Source organism: Anser anser (genome assembly GCF_964211835.1).
Source record: "Anser anser genome assembly, chromosome: W".
Lineage (NCBI taxonomy): Eukaryota > Metazoa > Chordata > Aves > Anseriformes > Anatidae > Anser > Anser anser.
The window spans coordinates 5,487,216-5,495,152 of NC_139731.1; the positions used below are offsets into that span (position 1 = coordinate 5,487,216).

At 41.8% G+C, this 7,937-nt stretch overlaps 1 long non-coding RNA gene across 1 annotated transcript; it reads right to left on the reverse strand.

The window, feature by feature from the left end:
• Positions 1-3,196: 3,196 nt before the first annotated feature.
• LOC310888704 lies at positions 3,197-5,405 on the reverse strand. Its single transcript, XR_014576076.1, has 2 exons — positions 5,269-5,405; positions 3,197-4,432 (listed from the first exon to the last, which is right to left on the reverse strand). It is a non-coding gene; the product is annotated as an uncharacterized lncRNA (long non-coding RNA).
• Positions 5,406-7,937: the final 2,532 nt, after the last annotated feature.

Genomic DNA, 7,937 nt, shown 5'->3' on the forward strand with positions numbered 1-7,937 from the left:
TTTAGCAGCGAGGAATACCTGGGAGAGCAAAGAATGTAGTACCTGAAAAAAAATAGATTTAAAGGAAAATGCTCCCAAGGTAGGCCAAAAGCAATACCCACTAAAGGTGGAAGACAGAAGGGGAATGGAAGGAATAATTTATAACTTTCTTAAATATGGACTATTAGTAGAATGTGAGTCAGAATATAATACTCCATATAGGCCCAGTTAGAAAGGCAGATGGAACCTATCGTATAGTCCAGGATTTAAGGGCCATCAATGGAATCACAAAAGATTTATACCCTGTAGTAGCCAACCCATATAACCTTTTGACAAAATTAGAAAACAGTCAAGTTTGGTTCACGGTACTAGATTTAAAGGATGCCTTTTCCTGCCTGCCCGTGGTGACTGAAAGCCAGAAACTCTTTGCCTTTGAATGGAAAAATCCTAATAGAGGACGAAAAACTCAGCTTACTTGGACTGTGTTACCACAGGGGTTCAAGAATATCCCACCATATTCGGGAAACAACTAGCCTGTGATCTTGAAGCTTGGAAAACCCCTTCAGGAAAAGGGGGCACTGTTGCAATACATAAATGACCTGTTGATAGCCACTGAAGAGGAAAAGGAATGTGTAGAATGGACTATTAGTTTACTAAATTTTTTTGGCACTAATACTGTGAACCCAGCCTCTTTCCTTAGTAACAGAGTTTCCAGATCACCCATTCCTGATTGCATCAAGACCATGGACACGGAATACTCCAGCCGACCAGACTTAAGGATACACTCCTAGAAGATGCAGAGGATTGGTATATAGATGGCAGCAGCTTCGTTCGCCAGGGAGTTCGCCTCACAGGGTATGCAGTAACAAACGTCAACCCAAAAGGCGGAAATCCTCACCTTGATAAGAGCTCTTGAGCTGGCAAAAGGGAAAAGAATTAACATCTGGACAGATTCGAAGTATGCCTTTGGTGTGGTGCATGCACACAGGGCTATTTGGAAGGAGAGAGGACTATTATCATCCTTAATTAAACATGCAGAAGAGATGCTGAAGTTAGTCCAAGCGGTATGCCTGCCTATTAAAGTTGCCATTATGCACTGTAAAGGACATCAAACAGGGGATACTGATATTGAAAGAAGAAATAGATCGGCTGATGCAGAAGCCAAAGGGGCGGCAGAACGGGCATCTGAGAGTCAAATTTTGGCACTAGTACCAGGAACAGAAAACAAGGCATTAACAAAAGCTTTAGAAAATGAAATAGAATATTCTAAGAATCAAGCCTCAAATGGGAACAACAGGGAAGGGAAATGTTCCTGGGAAACAGTGGCAAATAGATTTTTTCGTACTCCCAAGAAAAGGGGGGTTTAGGTGCCTATTGGTACTAACAGACACCTTTTCTGGATGGCCAGGAGCATTCCTGTGTAGAACTAACAAAGCTAGAGAAGTGTCCAAAGTATTGTTGAATGAAACTATACTGAAATTTGGTGCACCCTCGCTAATGTCATCTGACAGAGGACCACACTTCACTGCAGAACTGACCCAACAAGTCAGGAAAGTGCTGGGGATTGACTGGCAAATACACACTCTGTATAGCCCTCAGGTGGGTGGCCAAGTGGAAAAAACGAATAATTTGATAAGAAAACAGATTGCTAAAATCTGTCAAGAAACCAATATGCATTGGTATCAGGCACTACCCATGGAACTTTTTAGAATTAGAACTAGGCCTAGGACCAAGGAAAAATTAAGCTCCTTTGGAATATTGTATGGCAGGCCTTACCAAATGCCATACAAAGGAGAAGATCTAACACAAGTAGGAAACCAATATTTATGATAACATATTATAGTTTTGGGCAAGCAACTAGAACAAATCAATAAGAACGTTTTAGGCACTGTACCTTTTATTAGCCTCCCTAGGGGGAATATGCACATTAATAAATATTAGTTGCTGTATGTATATAAATGAGGCAGGACGAATTGAGACTGATCTCAAAAAATATTTGGGAAAAGACCAAGATCTTACATAAGGTAATTCAAGATGACACCTTGAGTTTTTTTTGAGAATTATGGAACAAAATGACCTCTTGGTAACAGGAATGCACAAGTCATTTTGTGGTAATAAAAATGTTGTTTTTGCAGAGTTACATTGTTTAAAGGTAAGCAGTGTGGTATTGAGATATGCTTGCAGTGATAAGAAAACTTAGCAGGCGACCTTGTAAAATGCAGACAACCAAACTCCTTAGAACAATTAGGTGAAGATCATGATGTTAAGTCAAGTCAGATAAGTGAAGAAACATTACCACTTCAAACAGTAAAAAAGTCAAAAGAAATTTGAAATTTAACAGGCCGGCAACTGAAGGCCATGTATTGTCTGTGAAGCATCAGATAGGTTGTGAACCTGGATTACCCACTCCAGTGGGGAAACAGGGGAGGGTCCCGGTCATCGAGAAATACAGTATATAAACTGTACTGTGTGACTAGTAGGTGCGCTCCTGCTTGTGGGACGCCCGCCGTTGCAATCACGAATAAATTACTACTTCACTGAGATCCTCGCCTGAGCCTAAGTTATTGGCTACGGAGTGTTTCTCACAATTTGGGGGCTTGTCTGGGATCTAGTCACCTACCGGGGAGCCCCACCGCTGCAGCAGCAGGAAGGCATGCCCCGCTGATTTCAGCAGTCCTGTGCATCGACAGTGGGGGTTCTGCGGAGAGCTGACAGAGGGCCCGAGACTGATTAAAGAGGCAGGATCCATGAAGTACTGGGTGTTATAAATGACTGAGTCCCAAATAGGATTACAATCAAAGTTTACAATTTATTAAATGAATAGAGGCAAGCAAACAGCGCTGGGTGCGCCGGGAGTCTCTGCTCCACCAGGACGCACACCTGTTACGTAAGGCGGCTGGTTTTTATGCTCCTAGGCTAATACATATTCATTACTACTTCTAGAAGAGGCAGGGTTATTATAATTGGTTTCCCGAATCCGAAGTCCTCCCAGGTGCGCCTGCTTATCAGTCTCTGTTAGTTTCTCGGGGGCCGCTCGGACAGGGAGGCTCGTATTCTTCCTCCTTATCTAGTGGTCTCTTGGCCGGCTGTCAGAAGTTACTGCACATCTGTGCAAAGTCAGCAGTTTTTCTCTGAAGAAATCCCTTTGTTCTCTTCTCGCCTAAACCCAGGCCTCAATGTTAACCCTTCACACCCCTTAGTGGCACGAATTGCTGGACTATTCCTTACAATTCCTCCCTTTTTTTTTTTTTTTAATATCATCAATTCGTGTCTCTTCTTCAACTTTTGTTAGTAGCAGTTGGATTTCATCAGTCAGCTCTCGGGGTGTCCATTTCTTAAGCATCATTATCGACACATCACCTTTTCTCTCCCAAAGTCATCACAAATTGGATGCTATTTATTATCCGCCGTATCAACAACGTAAAGCAAGGTATCATACAAGGTATAAACAATAATGTCATTACACCACATAAAAATAAAAATAGCATTCTTTTAACCCATGGTCCACCGGGCAACCATGAAAAGAAATCCCAATCCATACCTTTCCAAGTTTGTACTGGGACGTGGGCTAGCTTTTTAATTTCTTTTGTTATCTGCTTAACCACTTTTCCATTATCATAAATTTGTAAACAACAATTAGAATCGTTCAGTTTTCCACACACTCCCCCTTCTTCTGCTAGTAAATAGTCTAAGACCATTCTACGTTGAAAGATAGCGTTCCTCATCTGAGTGGATTGATCAGCCAGAAGATCCAAGGTCGTCGCTGTTTGATTGGTTACAACTTCGAGGATAGCTTGCGACCTAATTATTCGGTTCAAATTATAAATAGGTTCTCGGGCTCCTGATACCAACTCATTCGGGTTCCAGGTAGCTGGCCCATAATGCTGTATGATTCTTTCAGGAGGCCATTCATCCTTTCCCCATTTTTGGGCACTATCCCCGGATAAGGAAGTATCAATAGATCGTTTTACTCTGTTCAGGTCATCATATAATCTTATTCCTAAATGATTTCCTTGTGTTTGTGACAATAAAAAGAACAAGGGTCTTATGTACCCCACATAGCATATTCCCGACCAGTTTCCGGGTAGCCTCTTGTAAGCATGTTTGCCACACACCCAATAATGTCCCTTTAGGGCCCACGTCCCGTTTGGAAAATGACCATCCCATCCATCTTTACCCTTTGGGGCGTGATAATACAGAGTGTCCTTGTTACCGAGTGGTCCTGTTACAATGTCTGCCCCGTTTGTACTCGTATATGCATGCTTCCAAGCTCCCACGTTGGGTTTCCACTTACAGTCACAATTCAGTTCTCTTTGGCGACCTGTCATATTATAAGCCTTTTTCGCCGTCCAATCTTGAGAGTGTGGGAAGCGCCTTCAGTCATGAGGTTGGGCCCGCTTTCAGAGCTTGTGTTACCATTCAGCCCTTCAGGGTGATCCAGCTCCTGGAAAAACTAATCACAATTTTATTATGGGTTTAAAAGGTTCTCATGTTATTTTTCTCAGGACAAACTGATCTTGGTGTGGGAGAAGTCCGGTCGAGGCACTCTCACTCGGCGGTCAATACCCATAGGGGTTGCCTCCCTCGGTAGACCATACACGCCGCAGTGGAGGGTCCTACCCCGGTCTTGCCTTCTCCCTTTCCTCCCTTCAGCCTTGTCCTCTTTATCCAGTGCCCTTAATTCATGCAGAACCTCATTGCTGGGATATCAGTTCCTCTTTAGTCTCAGTTTCAGTTCCCCAGGAGTGGACTCAACCCTCCAGGCTTCGGTAGTTATTGGTCCTTTTATTCTGGATGCGTGGGTCCAACCCCTTTCTGCTGTTCTCACAGCTGTTTCAGTAGTAAGTAAAACAAGGTACAGTCCCTCCCATTGGGGGTTCAATGATTCTTCTCTCCAGGTTTTTATTAAGACCTTGTCTCCTGGTTGTATTTTATGAATAGCAAATCCTAAAGGTGGTGTCTGAGTCATCATCCCAATTTCTCTTATCTCCTGTAATCTCCTTCCAATGGTAATTATGTATTTCTGGGTACTATGATCCTCAATTACATTGTTCCCTAGGGGCATCCCTTGAGAATAAGGCATACCATATAACATTTCATATGATGATAATCCAGTCTCACTGTGTGGTTTAGTTCTTATGTTTAAAAGTGCCAATGGTAAGCATTTCGTCCAGGGCAGCTGTGTCTCGATCATTAACTTAGCCAATTGTTGTTTTATTGTTTGATTCATCCTTTCTACTTTCCCTGAGCTTTGTGGGTGCCACGGAGTGTGGTATTCCCACTGAATACCTTTCAAGGGGTACATCCTTCAAATCTTTGTGGCTGGCGTATGTTCGATTATTTCCACACAATTGTGTTCCAACGGTCCTTCTTCTGGAACGGTTCCTAGAAATACTGCTGGATATAACAGGTTAGTCGTTTTCAAGGTTATGTCATCTTGTTCAGTTAGGATTGCCTGATATTTCATCATCCAGCTGGGTGATAACCAGTGCCCCCCCCCCTTTGTTCCAAAACGGTTGTTACCATATGTGGTCCAAAAACTTCAATACGTTTTCCCATTTGAAGGCAAATAATTTTCTACTATCTTTATCAAGAGGTATGCAAAAGAAGGCATCCTTTAAATCTATCACGGTAAACCATTTATATTTCCCTTTCACAGATGTTAAGAATGTGTAAGGATTAGCTACTACAGGGTGAATATCCTTTGTTATTTCATTTATTGCTCTAAGATCTTGTACAAATCTATACTCGCCATTCGGCTTCTTTACTGGAAAAATTGGAGTATTGTATTCCCATTTACATTCTTCCAGAATCTGATATTTGAGAAATTTGTCAATAATTTTCACCATTCCCGTGCCTAGCTTCTATCTTAAGTGGATATTGTTTGATTCAAACAGGTTTGGCTCTTTCCTTTAATTCCACCTTTACCAGTTGTGCCAGTTTCGACTTCCCTGGTACATCTGTTTCCCGTACTGTTGCTATAACTGCATTTTCTACTTCTCTTGGAATATTAACAAAGGGTTTATCTTTGATCATTAGGATTTGGCCTACTTTGGACTCAGGTACCTTCATTATTAATTCTCCATCCTCAAAGGTTATTGTTGCATCTAATTTGGCTAATAGATCCTGTCCCAAGAGTGGCATCGGGCATTCTGGTACATACTAAAATTCATGGGTTAGTTCCTTACCCCCAAAACGCAAATCAAGGGGTTGTAAGAATGACCATTCCTCCTCTTTCCCTGTGGCTCCAATTATTGTAGTTGTCTTAGTTCCTAATCATCCTTTTAAACTATTTAACACTGAATATGTTGCTCCTATTACATTTACAGCCTAATTAACACAGAGAAAGAAGCTCCCATAACCAACAAAAAATTCAAGCCTCTGTCTTCATTTCCTAGCTTTATTTCAACTAGTCGACCTGCTAGGGTAGATGCCCCAGGTCCCCATCATTCCTGACTGTTGTAAGTTTGTCCTGCAGCCTAAGACAATTTCTTTCTGATATCAGGGGCTGATTGCCCTGGAAAGAGGCTAGCCAGTTGCCTCTCTCTCTCTCTTTTTTTTTTTTTTTAAGCCAGGTCCATTTTTTTTTTTTCATTGCATTTCAAAGTTGGTCCAGAAATTCAAAAATTCCATAAATTCCATAGGGGTTTCTTTTGGACCTTGTTGGAACAGATTCTCAATTCCCAATAGCCAATTTAACCAGATTTTGGTATTTATATAATTTCCGGGGTGATTAGGGTCTCAGTGAGGGGGTCGGTCAGGGGAATGCAATCGCTGACAGTTCCCTGAGCGGTCCCATTGGCAATCTGAGCTCACACAGGAACTCAGGTTGTTTCAAGAGTTAGCTGCTTTTCTGTTTCCACGACAACTCTCTCGGACCCATCACGGTCCCCCTGCCCCAGAGGGCTCACACCCGCGATTTAGAGATCTCAGCCTCGGGTTGAGACGGAACTATTAACATTCCTACATCCTCTTTCCCTGCTCATTCAACTTCAAACAGCTCTGTTAAATACTACATGCCACACAACCTTTAACACCTTCAACAACCCTTTTAACACTTCCTTTATCTTTCTCCAGCCCGTACTTTTCTAATGCCAACACCAAATGCTCAGTCAGGGGCCAACTTAATTCCAAACCTTTTCCCTCCAACATGCTGAAACAACATATCACTATACAACATTTCATCCTATTTTCCTTCTCTCCTCAAAAACATTAATTGCAAGACACTGTTATAGTCGATTGATCCATAAAGTGGCCATTTAGTTTATATAGTGGCCACCATTGATTGCAATACTTAGTGAAAGTCCTCTTGCTTTCTGTGCCCCCATTTCTAACAATATCCTTCCAATGTGCCAATATGCACCCAAGGAGGCTTTTTCTTTTTTAGGACGTCTTTTTTTTTGGATTTTCCCCTTTTCCTTGATTTCCCATTCCCTTTTATTTATTTATATTAGTTACTGTCCCTTGTTTCAATTTCCACGCAAACCTTTTTATTGCAGGTTTTTACTATCTTTTCCTAATCTTCTTCCCAAATGTCCCAATTCTCTGGGATTAAACTCTTCTTTCCACATACAAACTTTACTATTTCAGATTATTAATGAGCCCCATTCCAATCATAAATCCGCAGGACTTCGGAAAAACACCTGAAGCACTCAGCCTTCTGTCTTCTAGACAAACAATAACACCTTTTCCACAAAATTTACATTTCAATAAGACCGAATTTCAAGCCAAATGCTAATTTTTCTCATGCACTTTGTTAGTAAGCCTACACAAAACAAGGAATCACTCCTGTGTATCCGTCAAGATGGGGGTTTAAAAAGGTATTGAGGCCTAAATAAATTCGCTCTCCCCCTTCTTACCAAATTCCCAGGGCTCAGGCCCGAACCACCAAAGAAGTGACTCTCCGTTCTACCACTTTGATAATCAGTCAGCCCCTCTCCCCCGATACTTGGGAAACT